The sequence below is a fragment of the Leuciscus leuciscus genome (assembly GCF_965113295.1).
Source record: "Leuciscus leuciscus genome assembly, chromosome: 1".
Taxonomy (NCBI): Eukaryota; Metazoa; Chordata; class Actinopteri; order Cypriniformes; family Leuciscidae; genus Leuciscus; species Leuciscus leuciscus.
In genome coordinates, this window is record NC_138725.1 from 10,822,844 (window position 1) to 10,843,719 (window position 20,876).

Below are 20,876 nucleotides of genomic sequence, written 5' to 3' on the forward strand. Positions count from 1 at the left end.
TTTGAACAAAGAATGAAGAGAGTCTTTGAACTTCAGTCAATTCGTTTTTCGTTTATAAACCAAAAACGGAAGTCACCCCTTTATTCGTTTTTTCGTTTTTTCAAAAAACGAATAAATGACTTCAAAATTCGTTTTCCACATGTGGGCGGCCTGACACGCCCCCTTCCGCCGATTGGTCAAGCAAGTCTGAGCATGTGACGTCATCAGTTGTCGCTCAGGTCTGTTCAACAAAATAATAGTCCTCTACTATGGCTACAGATTCTTAAACTGTACAGGGCAGGTCCGGGCTTTCTTCTGTGCAACTTTACACGTTTCACAGACATCTTTACATCAGAAATATTAATTATTAGTCTGCCACCAGCCTGTTTTATTTAGCTGTGCGGAGTTAAATCTGTGTGGTGAAGCTGCGCTTGACAGCGCCGAGCGGGAGAGGCTCACTGACCTATGTTCAGTCAGCAGTCAGAACTTTTATTTTAGACGCTCCGTTTTGCCACGGGATGGTGATTGCAAATACTGTAATGCCAATCGGCTGAGGGTGGGTACCGATGATGGTGAAATACATTTTTACTGAAGCTGTAATCATAGCCGCGACCCGCGAGAATGAGACAGATGATTGACAGGACGATAGTGGAGGCAATTAAAGGCGCAAGATAACTACTGTTAACAAAAACATAAATAAAAAAGTGTTTAATATAAGTGACTTTGTCTTTGTTTTATTGTTTTTGTTGTTTTTAATCAAATAATTGTGAACCACAAACTGAGCCTTCGTTTTAAAGGGCAATTTCCAAATATATTTTATTTATTTGTTATAATATGGGTATTTTATAATACAGCATAAATTAAAACAAACACACAAATTAATATGTGTATGCCTATAGGCAAAACACCACAGTTTTTTGGTTTTGTTTGTGTGAACTTTTATCCCCAACCATATTTCTTCATGGGCTCCACGCCAGGGGTCACGCTCAGCACCCCTACTTCCCATGGTACTAACTGTAATTATGCTGACCCAGTTTATATGTAAAATCTTTGGTATATGTAATCTATATGTAATATCTAAAAACACTTTACAGTGTGATGGAAATAAACTTTTCTTAAAGCGTATTGTATATCACCACAGATTTATTGACACCCTTCTATCTGTGTTGTATACTGTAATAGACAATTGTCCTGCAGAATGATGAGGTTTTTTGTAAGAAAAACATTGCAAGCAAATGTCGAATTGTTGTTTGAAATATAAATCAACAACGTAAGAGGCTTTAGGCTTTTCTGACCCTGCATTTAGATGTACATTACACACTGTCTAATGCAGCTCAAAGGAGGCACTGTGAATTTGCATAGCAATTTCATTCTAAGAGGCTATTAAATGTGAAGTGACAACATGAAACACTACTTTCTAAACTAAATATATAAAAAAAACACCAGTAGTTGGTGGCAAGTCAGCCTGATAATGATTGAATACCAATTTACTCATTTAGGCTCACAATAAGCAGATTACATAATTATACCATAAAAAAAAAAAAAAAAATATATATATATATATATAAGGCAGGATCACTTACTGGTGGAACCCAAACTGAAGTCCAGTCCTGGCTGTATAATCAAACAATAAAAACGAAACACAATACAATCAAGAACATTTATTGATTCCACAGGAACTTGATCCAGTTTCCCCCCTTTTTACTAATAACTACTTTGTGTTAATTCAGAAGACAGTAAGGCAAACTATTAAGCATGAACTCGAACAGGATCAATTAAGATTTTCAAAGCATTTTGGAACTCCTCTTGGTGGAAATTGACAGCACGTTCAAAAAGAGATGAAATGTCAGGACACTGCATAGAAAACTGCCTCTCCACAGCCTCCTGGTCCTCTGGTGACTGAATGCATTCTCCCCAAAAGTTGAAACTCATTGAAACACTGAATTGAAAATTAAACAATATTTTTAGTTGCGTCCAGCTAGGGCACTGGAGAGACCCGCAGCCTCAGTGATGTTGTACTCTTCGGAGTGGCATTTAGGGCACTGTGTAGATGTTGCCTCCCATTGGTTGACGCACAGCTTGCACCCCATAATGCTCCTGCAGCATGATGCATCATCTCTTTTTGAACGTGCTGTCAATTTCCACCAAGAAGAGTTCCAAATTGCTTTGAAAATCTTAATTGATCTTGTTCGAGTTCATGCTTAATAGTTTGCCTTACTGTCCTCTGAATTAACACAAAGTAGTTATTAGTAAAAATGGGGGAAACTGGATCAAGTTCCAGTGGAATCAATAAATGTTCTTGATGGCATGCATTGTTTCTCGTTTTTATTGTTTGATTATACAGCCAGAACTGGACTTCCGTTTGGGTTCCACCAGTAAGTGATCCTGCGGCCTGCCTTTATACATATATATATATATAATTTTTTTATTTTTTTACATTTTTTTATGGTATAATTATGTAATTGCTTATTGTGAGCCTAAATGAGTAAATTGGTATTCAATCATTATCAGGCTGACTTGCCACCAACTACTGGTGTTTTTTTTATATATTTAGTTTAGAAAGTAGTGTTTCATGTTGTCACTTCACATTTAATAGCCTCTTAGAATGAAATTGCTATGCAAATTCACAGTGCCTCCTTTGAGCTGCATTAGACAGTGTGTAATGTACATCTAAATGCAGGGTCAGAAAAGCCTAAAGCCTCTTACGTTGTTGATTTATATTTCAAACAACAATTCGACATTTGCTCGCAATGTTTTTCTTACAAAAAACCTCATCATTCTGCAGGACAATTGTCTATTACAGTATACAACACAGATAGAAGGGTGTCAATAAATCTGTGGTGATATACAAGACGCTTTAAGAAAAGTTTATTTCCATCACACTGTAAAGTGTTTTTAGATATTACATATAGATTACATATACCAAAGATTTTACATATAAACTGGGTCAGCATAATTACAGTTAGTACCATGGGAAGTAGGGGTGCTGAGCGTGACCCCTGGCGTGGAGCCCATGAAGAAATATGGTTGGGGATAAAAGTTCACACAAACAAAACCAAAAAACTGTGGTGTTTTGCCTATAGGCATACACATATTAATTTACGTGTGTTTGTTTTTATTTATGCTGTATTATAAAATACCCATATTATAACAAATAAATAAAATATATTTATAAATTGCCCTTTAAAACGAAGGCTCAGTTTGTGGTTCACAATTATTTGATTAAAAACAACAAAAACAATAAAACAAAGACAAAGTCACTTATATTTAACACTTTTTTATTTATGTTTTTTGTTAACAGAAGTTATCTTGCGCCTTTAATTGCCTCCACTATCGTCCTGTCAATCATCTGTCTCATTCTCGCGGGTCGCGGCTATGATTACAGCTTCAGTAAAAATGTATTTCACCATCATCGGTACCCACCCTCAGCCGATTGGCATTACAGTATTTGCAATCACCATCCCGTGGCAAAACGGAGCGTCTAAAATAAAAGTTCTGACTGCTGACTGAACATAGGTCAGTGAGCCTCTCCCGCTCGGCGCTGTCAAGCGCAGCTTCACCACACAGATTTAACTCCGCACAGCTAAATAAAACAGGCTGGTGGCAGACTAATAATTAATATTTCTGATGTAAAGATGTCTGTGAAACGTGTAAAGTTGCACAGAAGAAAGCCCAATAGGACCTGCCCTGTACAGTTTAAGAATCTGTAGCCATAGTAGAGGACTATTATTTTGTTGAACAGACCTGAGCGACAACTGATGACGTCACATGCTCAGACTTGCTTGACCAATCGGCGGAAGGGGGCGTGTCAGGCCGCCCACATGTGGAAAACGAATTTTGAAGTCATTTATTCGTTTTTTGAAAAAACGAAAAAACGAATAAAGGGGTGACTTCCGTTTTTGGTTTATAAACGAAAAACGAATTGACTGAAGTTCAAAGACTCTCTTCATTCTTTGTTCAAAAAGGAATAACGATAAAATGATCGCCAAAAACGAAAAACGGGCCGTTTTTAATTGGTTTTTCGTTTTTTGATTCTGACACCAAAAACGGTTATTTCGTTTTTCGTTTTGAAACAAAAAACAGAAAAACGGTATTTTCGTTTTATAATTACAAACGAATTACGGATTATCCAGAGATCCCCTGACCCAAATCACAGACGGTTCAAAAAGGCGAAGGAACTGAAAACAGTGTGTCTGTGATCCCGTGAATTCTGTTCTTCACACGTTTTATTACTGGACGGTATAGTCGCGATTGTTTTTATTTCACTGCTCCGACTGTTGCATGGATTATTGTCTGCTCGTGTTCAAGCTGAATTTCGGTTGAGTGACGGTCCTGCTGATAATCCGGTGGCTGCTGGTATCTTCGTCTTTTCTCTGCTGCGCTGGGATTTGCTGCCGCCTCTGCTGCGCTACAGATCGCTGTTGTTCTCCGCTGTGCTGCCCGGAGCTCGGCTTCGTCTGTCTTGGGCTGGTGGCGTTGTGGAGCACTGTGTAACAATACTGGGAATTTGATTCGTCTGTTCCCAGTATATTGGTGAGTGACGCCCTGTGTTAAGTTGTGTGCCTTGCCTCGTCCGAAGTTAAGATCTGTCTCACCTAAATTGAGGAGTTCCAGTCTGTCTACTGTAGTCACACCACTCTCATAACTATCTATTCACGAATTGCAGTGATCTAATTGAGTATTGCACGATTGATAGCTTTCCTAGTGTGGTGTTGTGTTTATGCTGTTTATCTACTGTGGAGATACTGGCGGCTCTTTCTTTTCTGTTTGTGTGAGTGTTGTGTTGATGCGCACGAGTGATTGACAGGTGGCCTGCTGTGTAGACGCCGCTGCTTGGTGCGAGACGGACTTGCGTTAGAGGAAACGCTTATGGACTGTGGGTGCCTAACTACGGACTTCCAGTGGATTTGTGAATGTGTTTTTTTCCGATTGTCCAGCTTTTAAATTTGAGTGAGAGAGTGCGTGAGTGCACGGCGCGCCCTTTTCCTTTTATCCTTGTAATTAGAGATTGTAATAAATATATTTTTATATTGAAACTGTTGTTTGGGTAATTCTGTTGTGTTGCTCCCACCAAACTAAAAGAACTTGCAAGTAAAAGATAAGGTTACTTTAATAGAGTCCCAGCTCTTTAATTGGGTGGCGTAGTCGGGCTACATTGCTTCTATTACACATGCCTCATATTCTCAGAACTCTACACACAAATCCAAAAAAACACACACAATGGGCAAAACCCCTCAATTCTCCTGCAAAATTAAACTTTACATTCAAAACAATGTTACAGTTTTTTTGGATTGCTAAACGACAGTGGGCACAACTGGAGTCACATGTGCAAAACTAACTACAGTCTGCACAGCAGCAGTTCATGTGGACCAAACTCTAGTTCGTTTTTCATTGCTTGAACACAGTTTTCAAAACTCTACACACTTATCCCATGACTTTAACCACAACCTGCACAACACTGTGGATTTACAGCTTTAAATGCTAACACACTGCTGTCAAAACTGTGAACCACACATTCAAAACAGAATAGATTTCAGCCTTGTGCCTTTCAAACACTGCTGAGTGCAATCTCAGCTGAAAGGCTAAGCAGGGGTCTTGTTTTAGACTTGTTAGTACACACACACACACACACACACACACACACACACACACACACACACACACACAGAGTGGATGAGATGAGACACACACAGACACACACTCCTCCATTCTTTGTAACTTTCTCTCTCTCCTGCTCTACTGAGGTGAGACCTGTAATCGGCTCTGGTCGGTCGTGTGTGTGTGTGTGTGTGTGTGTGTGTGTGTGTGTGTGTGTGTGTGTGTGTGTTACACTGCTGCAGTCTCTGTGTGTGTGATGCTTTAAATGACAGCTCACATTTTAAAGATTCAGCCTACACACACTAATCTGAAACGCTTTGGTTAAGCTCTCAAAGAGAAATCCTGAGCGTGACACACTCACACACACACACACACACACGCACGCACACACACGCACGCACACACACGCGCACACGCGCACACACGCACACACGCACACACGCACGCACACACACACACACACACACACACACACACACACACACACACACACACACACACACACACACACACACACACACACACACACACACACACACACACACACACACACACACACACACACACACACACACACACACACACACACACACACACACACACACACACACACACACACACACACACACACACACACACACACACACACACACACACACACACTCTTTCTTTACACTGTCATGTAATAATCATGTCCTTCATCTCAGAAATGGTTTGTGCTTCTGCAAGAATAAAACTGAGTCAGTGCTCGTGTTATCAGACTGATATCTGGACAGAACGTCTAATTTCTCTCATTATTATTCATACAGTCATTATTATTCAAACAGTCTGTCTCTGACTTGTTTTTAATCTTCCGTACAGTAAAAGCATGTAGTGGTTATTCAGTTATTTCCTCTAATGCTGCTTGTAACAGGCAGAGTTAGAGACGGTTGATTGACAGGTGAGTGGGCGGGGCTTCACTGCAATAGAGGAAGAGTCATGATGTAAAATACAGACATTCTCCAACACTGTAGAAAAATGATTTTCATGATTTATCACAACTATTTTTCTTTTGTCAAATCAACTTAGATAATTAATGTAGTTCAGATAACATAATATTTTGAGTTTCTGTTGATTAAACCAAAATCTCCTTCATTTTATTAACTCAAATGTTTAATTTCAATGAACTAAAAATGTTAAGGGAACCGGGTAACTTACTTTATTAATTTAAACCAACAACATTTTTTTACAGTGTAAGGAGAATTGATTTTTTATGATAACTCATCAATCATTAAAGACAGACTGTGAGCTGCTATGTTGTTAACTGATGGTATAGGCTTCATCAGTGCACTTTAGTTCACTTATTTCTCCAACAGTCGTGAAAAACTACATTACCCATGATTCTGCAAACACAATCTCCACCAATCAGGGAATCGAAACGAGCAAATCGCCCCAATTTTGCGCCCGTTTTCCTCCATGAATCACTGCAAATGTCATAATCCAGGTAAGTCTTCGACTCTTTTTCCATTACTTTTGATTATCATTTGCAGTGCTTTTCGTTTCAAATCAGTGTTTGTGATGTTGCAGTTCACCTGGAAGCCGGTCGGTTTGCTTTAACTGAACTACAATCTGCTAAAAACATCATGATTTTCTCCAAAGCGGATTTGAAACAATGTGAATTGTGAGAAGAGCGACACAAATAAATCTGACTTGGAAAAGATGAAAACACACAGAAGCGTTTCAGCAGAGCTGCGAATCATCAGGCATTAATGAAGCGAGAAACGAGAAAATGAGCTGAGAATCAAAAGATGGAGCGATTGAGAGAGAAACCGTGGAGAAAGAATGACATGAACATGAGCTTTAGTTTAGTTCGTTTATCCCATTAGACTCTAGAGGAGGGAATTATGGGATCTGTGAAACTCTTATTACACTGTTAGTGAGTGATTTGAACAAACTCCTTAAAGTGATAGTTCTCCTAAAAATGACTATTCTGTTATTGATCTCTCAGATTTCTGATGCTTCCGTCTCTTCGTGTGGTAATTGTAGATTTAATAAGATAAGAGTGTAATTACTCCAGCTGAGACTGTAATTAAATTGATAGATTATAATCACGTGTAATCTAACAGCTGAGCTGAAGGAAGAAGCAGATATTACACTGATAAACTCAACATGCCAGGCTGTTTCTTACGGAGAGACTATGGGAGTTATCCGTGTGAATGTGGCGTTCAGCGCCGCTGGGTTTTGTGATTGTGGTAATTGTCGTGTGAATGCCTGTAAAACGTGTAAAAGGTTACGACGTCTGGCTGAGAGATGTGCTGACAGAGTCAGGAAAATAATGACACGGCTTTAACTGAACCTGAGAGGCACAGTTAACTTCGCTATGCTGAGCTCACACACACACACTTCAAAAGAAATGCATTGTGGGATTGGTTTAGAGAAGGCAACAGAGGCATGAGATTGAGAACAAAATCTGTGATTTTGAATTTGCATGATTAATGTGGCAGAAAGATGCAATTCTTGTGTATTACATGAATAACTTAACTGTGTGTGTGTGTGTGTGTGTGTGTGTGTGTGTTCACTATCATACTATTATTGTTTCTATTCATATTTTGAGTCAGATTTTATTTTCATAGTTTCCGTTTTCATTTGAGTTAAAGTTTTAGTACTTTGTCTGTTTTTGTCATTTTTATTAGTGTCTATTGAATTTTTATTCATTTTTATTTCTGTTATAGTTTTAATTATTTTAGTACATCACGCTACACTGAATGAAAATGAGAAAATAGCTGAAATAAAGTGTTTTCATATTTAATTGATTTCAGTTAACATTTTTATTTTATTTTAAGTAATTTTAATAATATTAATCATAGAATTTTAGAATTTTAGTTGTAGTTGGCCTAACTAAGCATAACTGGTTTAGCATCATAGTATAGTTTTTATTAATATTTTTAGTCCGATTTAATTTTTATACATATTGTTTTTCGTTTTAATTTGAGTTGGTTTTGTAGTTTTGTTGTATGTTTTTGTAATTTTTATCAATGTGTTTATTTACATACTATGGTCTATATTCTTTTTTGTTTTAGTTATTTGAAATGAAATTGAGAAACTAGCTGACATTAAAGTTTTAGCTAACATTAGTTTTTTCATATTTAATTTATTTTAAGTAATTCATTTTTTATGATTTTAGTTTTAGTTAGCACCTGGTTAGTATCATTCTATTATATTTTTTATTAATATTTTTATATAAGTTTTAGTAATTTTGTTGTGTGTTTCTGTCATTTTAATTAGTTTTATTTATTTATATTTTTTATTCATGTTTCTGTTTTATTTATTTTAGTATGTCAAGCTAAACAAAATCAAAATGAGAAACTAGAGAAAATAATAGTCAAGTCAAGACAAATCATCTTCATTTATATAGCGCTTTTAACAATAATAGAAATAATATAATTTTTATTTCAGTTAATGTTTTTTTTAATTTTAAGTAAATAAAATGTTTTTTATGATTTTAGTTTTAGTTAGCTATAATACTTTTTGAGATGTCAGGGTAACTTAATTTTTCAAATTTTAGCCTTTAATGACACTTTTTTTTCTGTGAAAGAGCATAAATCTGCATCTTTGTTGAGTCACAGACATCAAACTTCATCTTTTAAGGATTATAATGCTTCAATGTGTGTTTGTGACAGACAGAAATCATGTCCGCAGTGTTTCATCAGGCCTCTTGGTGGCAGCACTGCTCCTGTTGTGTGTCTGTCAGTCTTTGCTCCTGTGATTCGTTTCCTGTGATAAGTGGTATATTAAAGTGCCCCTGTTATGCTATTGTTATGCTATCTCATATAAAGGTTCCTGATGTTGTTTTTGAGTCTCCTTCAACAGGTTTACATGCATCAAAGGTCAAAAACACTTTAATTTTCTCATAATCTCCACTGCAGCATCAGCTCTTTTCTCTCAGTGTCTGAAACGCTTCGATCAAGGATTCAGTCTCTCTAAGCTCCGCCTCTCTGAGAGCTGCTCTGCTCTGATTGGTCAGACGGCCCGGTCTGCAGTGATTGGTCAGAAACCAAACGCTCATTATCATATCTGAATGTCAGCTCTTGATCACAGTGATACGAACAGTAACGATGGCGTGGGTTTTACCGTATCAATCTCAGAAAACAGCGTCTTCTCGACATGAACAACACGAACCAAACTCTTCCAGTCTCAGATAAACTACAGTGTTTGAGGGCGGGGCAAAGAGATGCTGATCAGCCAATCAAGAGCATTATGCAAATTAGTTCTAAACCTATGCAGGATCATCAGGAAGTGAGACTGGAATAACTGACGACTCGTTTCAGTTCAGAATCACTTCTTTCACTTTGATCTTTGTAACTTTTCAGAGCTTTTACATTCACAGCTTTATTACACACTACATGAAAGAGAATACCTGAAATAAAATTGGCACTAAGGTGATTCATGTTTGTTGATCTAGATTTGACAGTAGAGCAGTAATCATGAGTGTTGTAGTGATTGTTCTAGAACTCATCCAGCAGTGTGTGTAGTGTTTATGTGTGTGTAAGTGTAGTATGTGAAGCCTGTGTTTATGTGTGTGTAAGTGTAGTATGTGAAGCCTGTGTTTATGTGTGTGTATGTGTTTATGTGTGTGTATGTGTAGTATGTGAAGCCTGTGTTTATTTGTGTGTATGTGTAGTATGTGAAGCCTGTGTTTATGTGTGTGTATGTGTAGTATGTGAAGCCTGTGTTTATGTGTGTGTATGTGTTTATGTGTGTGTATGTGTAGTATGTGAAGCCTGTTTATGTGTGTGTATGTGTAGTATGTGAAGACTGTGTTTATGTGTGTGTATGTGTTTATGTGTGTGTAAGTGTAGTATGTGAAGCCTGTGTTTATGTGTGTGTATGTGTAGTATGTGAAGCCTGTGTTTATGTGTGTGTATGTGTTTATGTGTGTGTAAGTGTAGTATGTGAAGCCTGTGTTTATGTGTGTGTGTGTGTGTGTGTATGTGAAGCCTGTGTTTATGTGTGTGTGTGTATGTGTAGTATGAAGCCTGTGTTTATGTGTGTGTGTGTGTGTGTGTGTGTGTGTATGTGTATGTGTAGTATGAAGCCTGTGTTTATGTGTGTGTGTGTGTGTGTGTGTGTGTGTGTGTGTGTTTATGTGTGTGTGTATGTGTAGTATGAAGCCTGTGTTTATGTGTGTATCTGTTTATGTGTGTATGTGTAGTATGAAGCCTGTTTGTGTGTGTGTGTGTGTGTGTGTGTGTAGTATGAAGCCTGTGTTTATGTGTGTGTAAGTGTAGTATGTGAAGCCTGTGTTTATGTGTGTGTGTGTATGTGAAGCCTGTGTTTATGTGTGTGTGTGTGTGTGTGTGTGTGTGTGTGTGTGTGTGTGTGTGTGTGTGTGTGTGTGTATGTATGTGTAGTATAAAGCCTGTGTTTATGTGTGTGTTTGTGTAGTATGTGAAGTCTGTGTTTATGTGTGTGTAAGTGTAGTATGTGAAGCCTGTGTTTGTGTGTGTGTGTGTGTGTGTGTTTATGTGTGTGTGTGTGTGTGTATGTGTATGTGTTTATGTGTTTGTGTATGTGTAGTATGAAGCCTGTGTTTATGTGTGTGTAAGAGTGTGTATTGTTCCTCAGCCTGTGTCTATGTGTGTGTAAGAGTGTGTGTTGAAAAGGCCAGCTATGCATATATTGAGACATTAGCGCCCCCTTGTGACTTTAAGACGCATTACTCTGATGACTCAGTAATTTTCCTTTTAACGGGTCAATATTGACCGGAAGCAGTTCGGAGAGCTCGTATAGAGACTTTGCTAGTGTCCCGCTGTTACTGTTGTTGTTGCAGAGTGCGTTCATATTCAAGTGAGTGATTTTGTTTTATGTTATTCATTATCTTTAAAGAGCTGTGATTTGAATGTGAGATTGTATCTGCGTTAGTTAGTTATAATTGCGTATGTACGCAACACGCATTGTCGATTGCATCATCCATATACAGCGCTAGTGAAAGCATACATAGACAGCTATATTGATATTTACGTGTAATATTGTAATTATGAGTCCCCTTGAGTTATTTTGGGTATGTGTATGTTCTTATTTACAGTGAAAGGGAGATTGTTCATATTAATGAAACCATATGTATAGATTCCAGTCAGCTCACGTGTCAGAGAACGTTATGCCATTTTTCTTACGTGCTCATATAGTCTCTACATGTCTGAATCGATTGTTATGTGTTTAATTATATACATAATGTACGTATAATTGACAGATTGAGTTCATTCTAGTTATTGCTGTTCATTACTAATTCAGTATTATTATTTTCTGTTTGTTTAGAACCACTCATACTACGTTACTCCAAACTACTCTGTCATACCCTCTACTACTTGTACTGAAATTGTTCACTCAACTCAATTCTACGACTGTGAATGTCTCTACAAGCCTCAATCCATTAAAGTGTACTTCGTCTCTGACCGGACGACTTATGTCTGCTCAATATCCACCAGCACCACACTAGTCTACCCAACAAATGGTCCTTCGAGCCGGATTTGAGGAGCTGTCATAAGAATGATGCATCAGAGTGATCCCGATCCTAGACCTGACCTTCCTGAGCCCACCGTCAGACCCAGACGATCGGTGCGGCTCCCTAGTTACCTGTCAGACTTCGAGCTCACTGATCATCAACAGAGGATACAGTCGAGACAGAGAGTAGATTCTTCCTCTGAGATGAGTGATGATTCAGAATTGCGAGGAGCGGCTGCACCCAAACTCACAGAGCAAGTATGCAGCCATGGCAGCTTTTGAAAGAGTGGAGTCCCAGTAGAGAGTACGAACAACAGCGAGCACATACTTCCCCCCTCCCTGAGCTGTCTTCAGAAGTCTTAGTAGAGTTCCAGCAGTTGCGGAAGGAGACAGAGGAGTTGCGACGTCATTCCCATGAGCAGATAAAGAAACTTGAGGAGAGGAATGAGGCCCTGAAAGCACAGTTGAGTCTACTTACAGTGAGTGATCGTTCCAGTCGCCATACACAGAGTACATCTTCCCCTGTTCCTCAAACCCGTGTCCATACCCCGCAGATCAATACTATTGTCAGGCCCATCCCTCTGCCTAGATCTAAGCTACCTCAGAGACCAACTGACAACCCAGCGGAGTCATTCAGACAAGATCGCCTGCATGACTTAGAACAGAGGCTTCAGCAGCTGGAGAGGACGTCACAGCCTAATTACGCCCGACCCACACAGTGTCAGTCTTTTGCTTACGACAGAGTTGATTATAGCCGAAGTGGTTACAGCTCAAACAGATTACGTATTCCTCCCAGTCAAGAGATTACCTATAGGGGACCAGCACCCACCATCCCGAACTTCGTTAAGCCAGATCCTAGAGAGTTTTCTCGGCTGCGCATTGCTCTGGAGAACATTCTGCCAGCGGACGCTACAGAGAGGTTTAAGTACCAGATTCTTGTCGATCACCTGAAGTTTGAGGAATCACTACTGATTGCAGACTCATATTGCAACTCATTATTCCCTTTCTCAGAGACTATGGAGGCGCTTAATCAACAGTATGGACAGCCCCACCAGTTAGCACTTCAGCGAATAGCAGAGCTTATGGATGGTCCGAATGTCAGTCACGGAGATGTGAGAGCCTTCCGGATGTTCGCATTGAAAGTTCGCTCACTAGTGAGTATGCTTCAGCAATTGGGGAATAAAGGCTATGTGGAGCTAGAGTGTGGTTCCCATGTATCAAGACTGTTGTGTAAGCTTCCACATGATCTGCAGACAAGTTTTCGACGGTCTGTCCATCCCCAGCAAGTTCCTATACCCACTTTGCTGGATTTATCAACATGGTTAGAGTTTGAGCTGCAAGTTCAAGAAGACAGCACGAGGTTCTATCCTCTAGCAAGTAAATCTGTAACCATTCACAAAAGGACACACCAGCGAGACACGAGACAGCCATTCAAGGCCACGAGTATCTTCCTTGGCACGGAGAAAGACAACAGGGACATTCCAGTTAAAGTTCTTGACCCTATGCCCAGAGACAGGAAGACATTCTGCCCGTATTGCGACGCTCAAGACCACTACCTGAATGGGTGTGTTAGTTTCCAGAAACTAAACAGCGATCAGAAAGTACAGTGGATACAATCACACAAGAGATGTTGGCGTTGTGGACAAGCACATCAAGCTGCACAATGTAACCTCAAGACACTCTGCAAGATTTGTAATCGCCGACACTTATACGTTCTTTACGAGGTTAATGATAGATCCTTTGCTGAGAAACCTAAGATCGGACCTTCAGAGAGCTGTTTGGTGAACACGACTGCAGAGACACTGTACCTAGATCGGCCCACTGACAGCCGGCGTGTCTTGTTGAAGATTTGTAAAGTACTATTAAGACCACTATGGCAACCACTGCTTAGAGACTTATGCCCTCTTGGATGACAGGTCTGAGCGCACAATCCTCATTCATTCAGCAGCACAGCAGCTCGGATTGACTGGTCGACCAGAAGAGCTTGTACTGCGTACAGTCCGACAAGACCTCCACATGCTACGAGGTGCTTCAGTGACATTCACAGTGTCGCCAGCGTCCCAACCTAAGGCCACATTCAGGATTCATCAAGCCTTTACAGCAGAGACACTGGGATTAGCTGAGCATACTTATCCAGTAGATGAGTTACAGCGTAAATACAGCCATTTACAAGGTCTACAGTTGCCACATGTTGAATCCGTCCAACCTCTCCTCCTTATAGGGTCGGATTACCCTCACCTCATCACCCCAGTAGAGCCAGTCCGTCTAGGCCCACCTAATGGTCCTGCTGCCATCAAGACCCGACTAGGTTGGACCTTGCAAGGTCCCACTCAAGAGATCAAGCATCGCCTTCACAGCCAGCAGTGCCTCTTCACAGCTACTTCAGGCTCGTATACTGATCTGTTCAGACCAGTTGAGAAATTGTGGCAACTAGACGTGCTCCCTTACCGCAGTGAGAAACTCATTACCCGTTCGAAGCAAGATCAAGATGATATTTCACTGCTCGAGTCCAAGACTACCAGAGTGTCAGTAGATGGAGTAGCCAGGTACGCCACACCCTTATTAAGAGTGAAAAATATGCCTCTCCTGCGAGCCTTCCCAGAGAACACTCTACCTTGCCTCCAAGGAATAGAGAGGCGATTAGCCAGGGATCCAGCACAAACAGCAACCTATCAGGTGGAGATGAACAAGTTGAAGGAGGCTGGATATGCCCAAGTGATACCTCCTGACCAAGTGGACCAAGCAGAAGAATCTTGGTATATTCCCCACCATATGACTCAACATAATGGCAAGAACAGAGTCGTCTTCAATTGTTCATTCGCGCATGGAGGGAAGAATCTCAACCTCCTCCCTGGTCCCACACTAGGCCCTTCCCTGATGTCTGTACTCCTGAGGTTCCGTCAACATACTGTCGCCTTGAGTAGTGACATTAGGGGCATGTTTCATCAGGTACGACTACTACCTGAAGACCGCCCACTGTTAAGATTCCTCTGGAGGGACCTCAACCGAGACAAGTCCCCGCAAGTATATGAGTGGCAAGTTCTTCCCTTTGGGACGACGTGCAGCCCGTGCTGTGCGACCTTCGCGCTCCAGAAGCATGTCATCGACCATAGTCAGCCAGGTGAAGATGTCCTAGAATGTATAGAGAAGTCCTTCTATGTAGACAACTTCCTTCAGAGTTTTAGTTCCCATGAAGAAGCCAAGGCACTGGCTTCCAAGTTGCGAGATCTCCTAGCCACAGGAGGATTTGATCTGAGACAATGGGCCAGCAACGTCCCTCAAGTACTTGAACATATCCCATCAGACTCCAAGTCAAGTAGCCTGGTGTTGTGGCTGACTCAAGTGCAACCAGATGTGCAAGAGTCTGCACTCGGACTACACTGGCACTGTACCTCCGACACGCTGTCATACAAGCATCGTCCCATTGAATACTCTGCCCCTACTATGCGTCATATATACAAGGTATTAGCCAGTCAATATGACCCCCTAGGGTACATTGTCCCTTACACCACAAGAGCTAAAGTTCTGGTCCAGCGTCTGTGGGACAAGAAAAGGGAATGGGATGACCCTCAACTTCCAGACGAGCTGCTCCAAGCCTGGCGGTTATGGGAGCAAGAGTTACCAGACATTCAGCGCATCTCACTTCCCAGATGTTACTCCACGGTAAGGTTGGATAACCCACAGAGTGTTCGAGACATACACATCTTTTGTGACGCTTCCGAGCGAGCCTAAGGCTCAGGAGCCTACCTCCGAACACTCAGTCCTCAAGCGTATGTAGAGATAGCTTTTTTGACTGCTCGATCCAGAGTTTCACCAAAGAAACAACAGTCCATACTGTCAAGTTCTCAGGGTTTCTTTGCCTCAATGTCTGCCCAAACTTGAAAAGGCTTCAATTAACTTTAAGAGAAGGGTGCATGGAATAACTCGAAGCATTGAATTCTTCTTCATCGAATCAATTTATTGAAAATCTTTCAACAATGACTTGACCTTCTTGTTTCAATGAATATCTCAGATGCTTAGCTTAATAACCTATATAGAAAAACATATATAAATATATGAGTCACTACACACAGTATAAATAAATGTACATTCAGAGATATTAAAAGTACAAACAATATTGTTAAACTATTTGCAGTTTATATAGCAGCTTGTAAACGGCAACAACAATGTAAAATCAAATACACCTAGTGCACATGTCCAGTTAGCATGCTAGATGCTAAAATGCTAGCATCAAACAACTTTCAAACACAATGAATATTTGTCCTACCAGTAGCACTCCAAGTTGATGAACACATTTTGGCTTTTCCCAGCAGTCTTTGAACAAACTCAATTGACTCGATGCTGATTACCAATCTTTCTCATTTGGTTGTATAATCTCCAAAATCCACCAGTTTGGGTAGGAGAAGCACATCAACTGCTCAAAGATTTCAGCATGCTGACAATCACACACACCTGGTCCTTTGTGCCATGTGGAGTTTCAATGGCCAATCAGCTTCCCTGGTTGTTCCAGCAGCACTGTGCTCACAACCAATAGGCTGCTCCCATTTTGATCTCAAATCTTTTAATTAAACAATGATGAATATATATTTCTCCCTCTTTCCTTCAATTTCAGATTTGACTTTACACCTCCCACTTTGAGCTCCTGGTCAACTGACCCAAGGAGGTCACACACTTCTTGCCTGAAATTTCTTTTACTGTTCTTCAATGGGAATTAGAACCACCAAGCGTCTCACATCCCTATGCAGAATCGTAGCTGGGATCTTATCACCAAGCTTCTTTGCTGGTTTGACATTCTTGGCTGCTTCTGCTTGGTTTGGTTTAACAATCGAGACAGGATAGCTGGGGAATACTCTGACCATTACATCTCTTACGGTTCCTTTCTTGTCTGCATTTATACTGATGACTCTGGCCATCTTGTACTGACCTCTTAGAGCATTCTGGTCACCCACCCATACCACATCTCCCACGGCAATATTCCGTTCTTTAGTATGCCACTTGTTTCTTACAAACAGGTTAGGACCTGCCAGCTGACACCAATTTCACCAGAACTTGTTGACTACTTCCTGGATGATTCTTAGTCTTTTGTATGGATAGCCTTCATACTCAAAACTTCCTTGATCCCCTCTTTTTCCAGTACGTCCCAGGAGAAGAGAGTTTGGACTTACGTATTCCACGCAGTCTTCCCGACTTTGTGTCCTGGCATCGATAGGTCTTTCATTGACCAAATTGGTTGCCGTGTAAAGAAAAGTTTGAAATTCTCCCCATGACATACCACCATTACAGCCTAGATTCTGGAGGGCTCGCTTCACCAGACGGACAGCTGCTTCTGCTGCTCCATTTCTGTGAGGGGAATCTGCCGGATGAATTTTCCAAGACCACTCGGTACCATTCTTGGCTGCCTCAATCTCTAACTTTATCCTGTCTTGTCGCTCTAGGAACTTCTGAAGATCTTCAAGAACAGGCTTGGCCCCTATGAAATTCGATCCCGAGTCTGACCACAGTTTCCGGGGATGTCCCCTTAAAGCTGTAAACCTTTGGTATGCCATCAGAAATCCTTCTGTTGATTGGTCACTGACAACATCAGTATGGATAGCTCTTGATGCCATACAACAGAAGACAACTCCCCAAACTTTGAGCCCCACCCTTTTCTTTACCTCATCTTTTACCAGATATGGTCCAAACAAATCCAGGGTTGTGAACTCAAATGGCGCAGCTGGTTCAGACCGCTCTGGTGGAAGGTCTCCCATAATCTGTTGGCATTGCTTTGACCTTGCCTTTCTGCAGGTCACACAGTAGTCTACAGATTTCTTAGCTAGTCTGCGGCCTTTTACAACCCAAGCTTTCCTTCTCATTCTCAACAAAGTTCCAGCCACTCCTTCATGAGCTGTTTTTCTGTTCTCAGGAATGTTGCCTCTACTCCCCCTCTATTATTGGGAAGGGAAGCTGGATCTTCAGTCCAGGGATATTTTGCATGCCAATGAGGAGACTTGCTGTGATCATCACTTTCTAGGTAGGTAAGACACTCTTTTATAACCTCGAGTTCTCTTTCCTCTGCCAATGTCATCTCCTTACCACCTGGCTGACAGTTCCCACAGCGACAAGATCCACACACTGGTTCACAAGCTGCCCCAATGCTGTCCCACTTCCACCATTCCAAGAACTCACGGTTGGTAACAGCAATGTTTGTCTCAGCTCTGGTTTCTTGAAGTATCTGGACTGACTTAGAAATCACTTGCATTTCAGGTCCTCCCACTTTCTCTTCATATTTTGTTGCGGCTGTTCTCATTGAGCGAGCAAAATGTGTTTTGGATTCATATGCAGCTACGTTAATTTCTTCAAATAAGTCTGGATGAGCTCCGCCTACTGTCTTTCCCAAAGGACTGTCCCATAAGACAAGATCCCCCACAACCTTCACTCTTTGTGGGGCCAATCTCCCTTCTCGATGGCTAATAAGAAGTTCAATCTCTTTAGGTCTTACCAACTCTTCAAGCTTGACTTCTGGGAAGAATCTCTGCAATTGCTTAGGTTCGATAACTTTATGCACTTTAGCAATTTCCTCCAAGCCATAACAGAAAAAGCGCATGTGCTCTTTCCTTATCCTCATCAGTCTTGACTCTTACTCGAAGAAGATATCGCTTGGTTTTCACCTTGATGGTCATTCCAGCAACTCCATGCACTATCAGTGTGACATCTTCGCTCCTTAACCTCAAACGTTCTGCAGCCTTGTGGGTAATATAGTTGGTATCTGATGCAAGATCTACCAAAGTTCCAATCTTCTGCCCTGCATTGGCTGTTGCTTCCATGAGCATCATAATGACAGGTAGTTCTTGTACCCCACTTTCCTTTAGAAGTCCAACTCTGTTTTTTCCAGTGCAAGTCACTGTTGCAGTTTTGTTGGTGAAGGCATTTCTGCACCTCTCAGCAAGCTCTGGGGAAAGTTCAGCTAGAAGTTCCTCTTGCTCTGCTGTTAGCACATTTATCTTCCTACTGTCCTTTCAAACCTTTTCTCACTCCCACTCGTGGATTCTCTTTTTGGACAGAGAAAATAATGATGATCTGGGACATTTTCTCTTCTGCAGTCTCTATTTTTACACAAGAATTTGTCTCTACAGTCGGCGTTACCTTCATGACATCCAAGGCACTTCTTACATGCTCCAATCTTCCTCAGAGCAGCTTTCTTCTCAGCTAACTTTAGCTCCTTAAACTTCTTACAGAAGAAAATCTTGTCCTTGTGATTCACAGCTCCACACAAAGCACACCCACCGTCAGAATCTTTCCTTGTGGTTCTTGTAGACGCATACTTCCTTTCAAATCTATTTTCAGATCTATCTACCTTGTCGGTGATTCGGAGCTGTTCGAGTTTTTCAAGAACATTTTCCTGTTTCCTCAAAAACTTCAACAGGTGGTCAAAGTGATTCTCTTGAGTCACACCATTGTCAGAGTCAATCATGAAGAAAAGCCAGTCTCTTTTTACAAACTCAGGCAGTTTACTCTCAATAGACTTGATTACGAGAGGGTTCTTAATTGCACCAATGTTCCCAAGATCTGTCAGGTCAGATAGAGCTTTTTCAACAGTCTGGATCAAGTCTATCACTTTTCTGGGTTGATTGCCCTTCACACCAGGAATTCTTTCCAGTTCTTCAATAATTTCCATGGCAATTGTTACTTTATTGCCAAATCTGTTTTCCAGCACTCTAAACACATCATCAGCAGTGCTATAACTTGACAGCCTTAAGTCCTTTACAATTCTGTCATCCAAACTGTCCAGGAGCTGGATTTTCTTGACCTCTACTGATCCCGATGGTTCACCTTGTTTCTGCAAACTTTTCCAATCCTTCTTCCAGCGGAAGAAATCTCTCTTGATGCCACTAAATCTAGGCAAACTAGTTGGTTTTATTCTCACAACTGGTGTAACCGGCGTAGTTCGGAGACCTGTGTTTGGGTCTATAGGACTTGCAAATTGAGAACTTCTTTCAGCATTACGTGCAGTAATAAACTCAGTGTTTCTTGAAACAAGTCCATTATTTTCTACTTTTAACTGCTTTACTCTGCTCTCAAAGTCCTTTTTCTCTCCTGTAGGAATCCATCGCTCCCAGCTGGATAGAGTTTTGACTGCTCTACTCAAGAGCCTCTCCAAGTGAATTAGTTGAACTTCATATCCTTCACAATTGACACCAGCAACAGGTATTGAAGCACAGTGATTACAAGCTTTCTCAGCTTCATGGACTGCAACAGTCAATTCCTCTTGGCCGTACCTCTGCCATAAGTTGAATTGGACCATTCTCCGCACCTCCTCGAGCTTTGTCTCACAATCATTAACAGTCTTCTCAATATCTGTTGTCTGCTGCATTTCAAGTTCCACTTTCTCATCACTCTTTGCTTTAACTTCCAGCTCTGCCAGCAACCCCATGTTGTAGTCATCATTCGCATCAAAAAGTGCTCTTGCACTAGAAGAGAGTTTCTGGAATTCCTTCCGAAGCTCAGATTCAATCATTTGACTTGACTCTCGAATGAGAAGGTTGGCTTGCCTTGTGAAACACATCTTTGCAGTGGTTCTCTCTCTTTTAAGTTGATTCATCGTTTTCCCCAAAGCTTCTTCTGCCATCTTATCTTCAAGTCTCAATGATACGTCTTCTTATGGCGCTTTTCCACTACACAGTACCAGCTCGCCTTGGCTCGCCTCGACTCGACTCGACTCGGCTCTGTTTGGTTTTCCACTGTGTAAAAGTTGTACCTGTACCCGCTTCCAGGTACTTTTTTTCGTACCACCTCCAGCGAGGTTCTAAACCGAGCTGAGGCGATACTAAAATGTGACGTGG

General features: G+C 41.0%; 1 long non-coding RNA gene across 1 annotated transcript in view; it reads right to left on the reverse strand.

Moving 5' to 3' along the window:
* The window catches only part of LOC309492825, a 143,374-nt gene that overhangs the window by 122,021 nt on the left and 477 nt on the right, over positions 1-20,876 (reverse strand). The gene's annotated exons all lie outside the window — the stretch shown is intronic.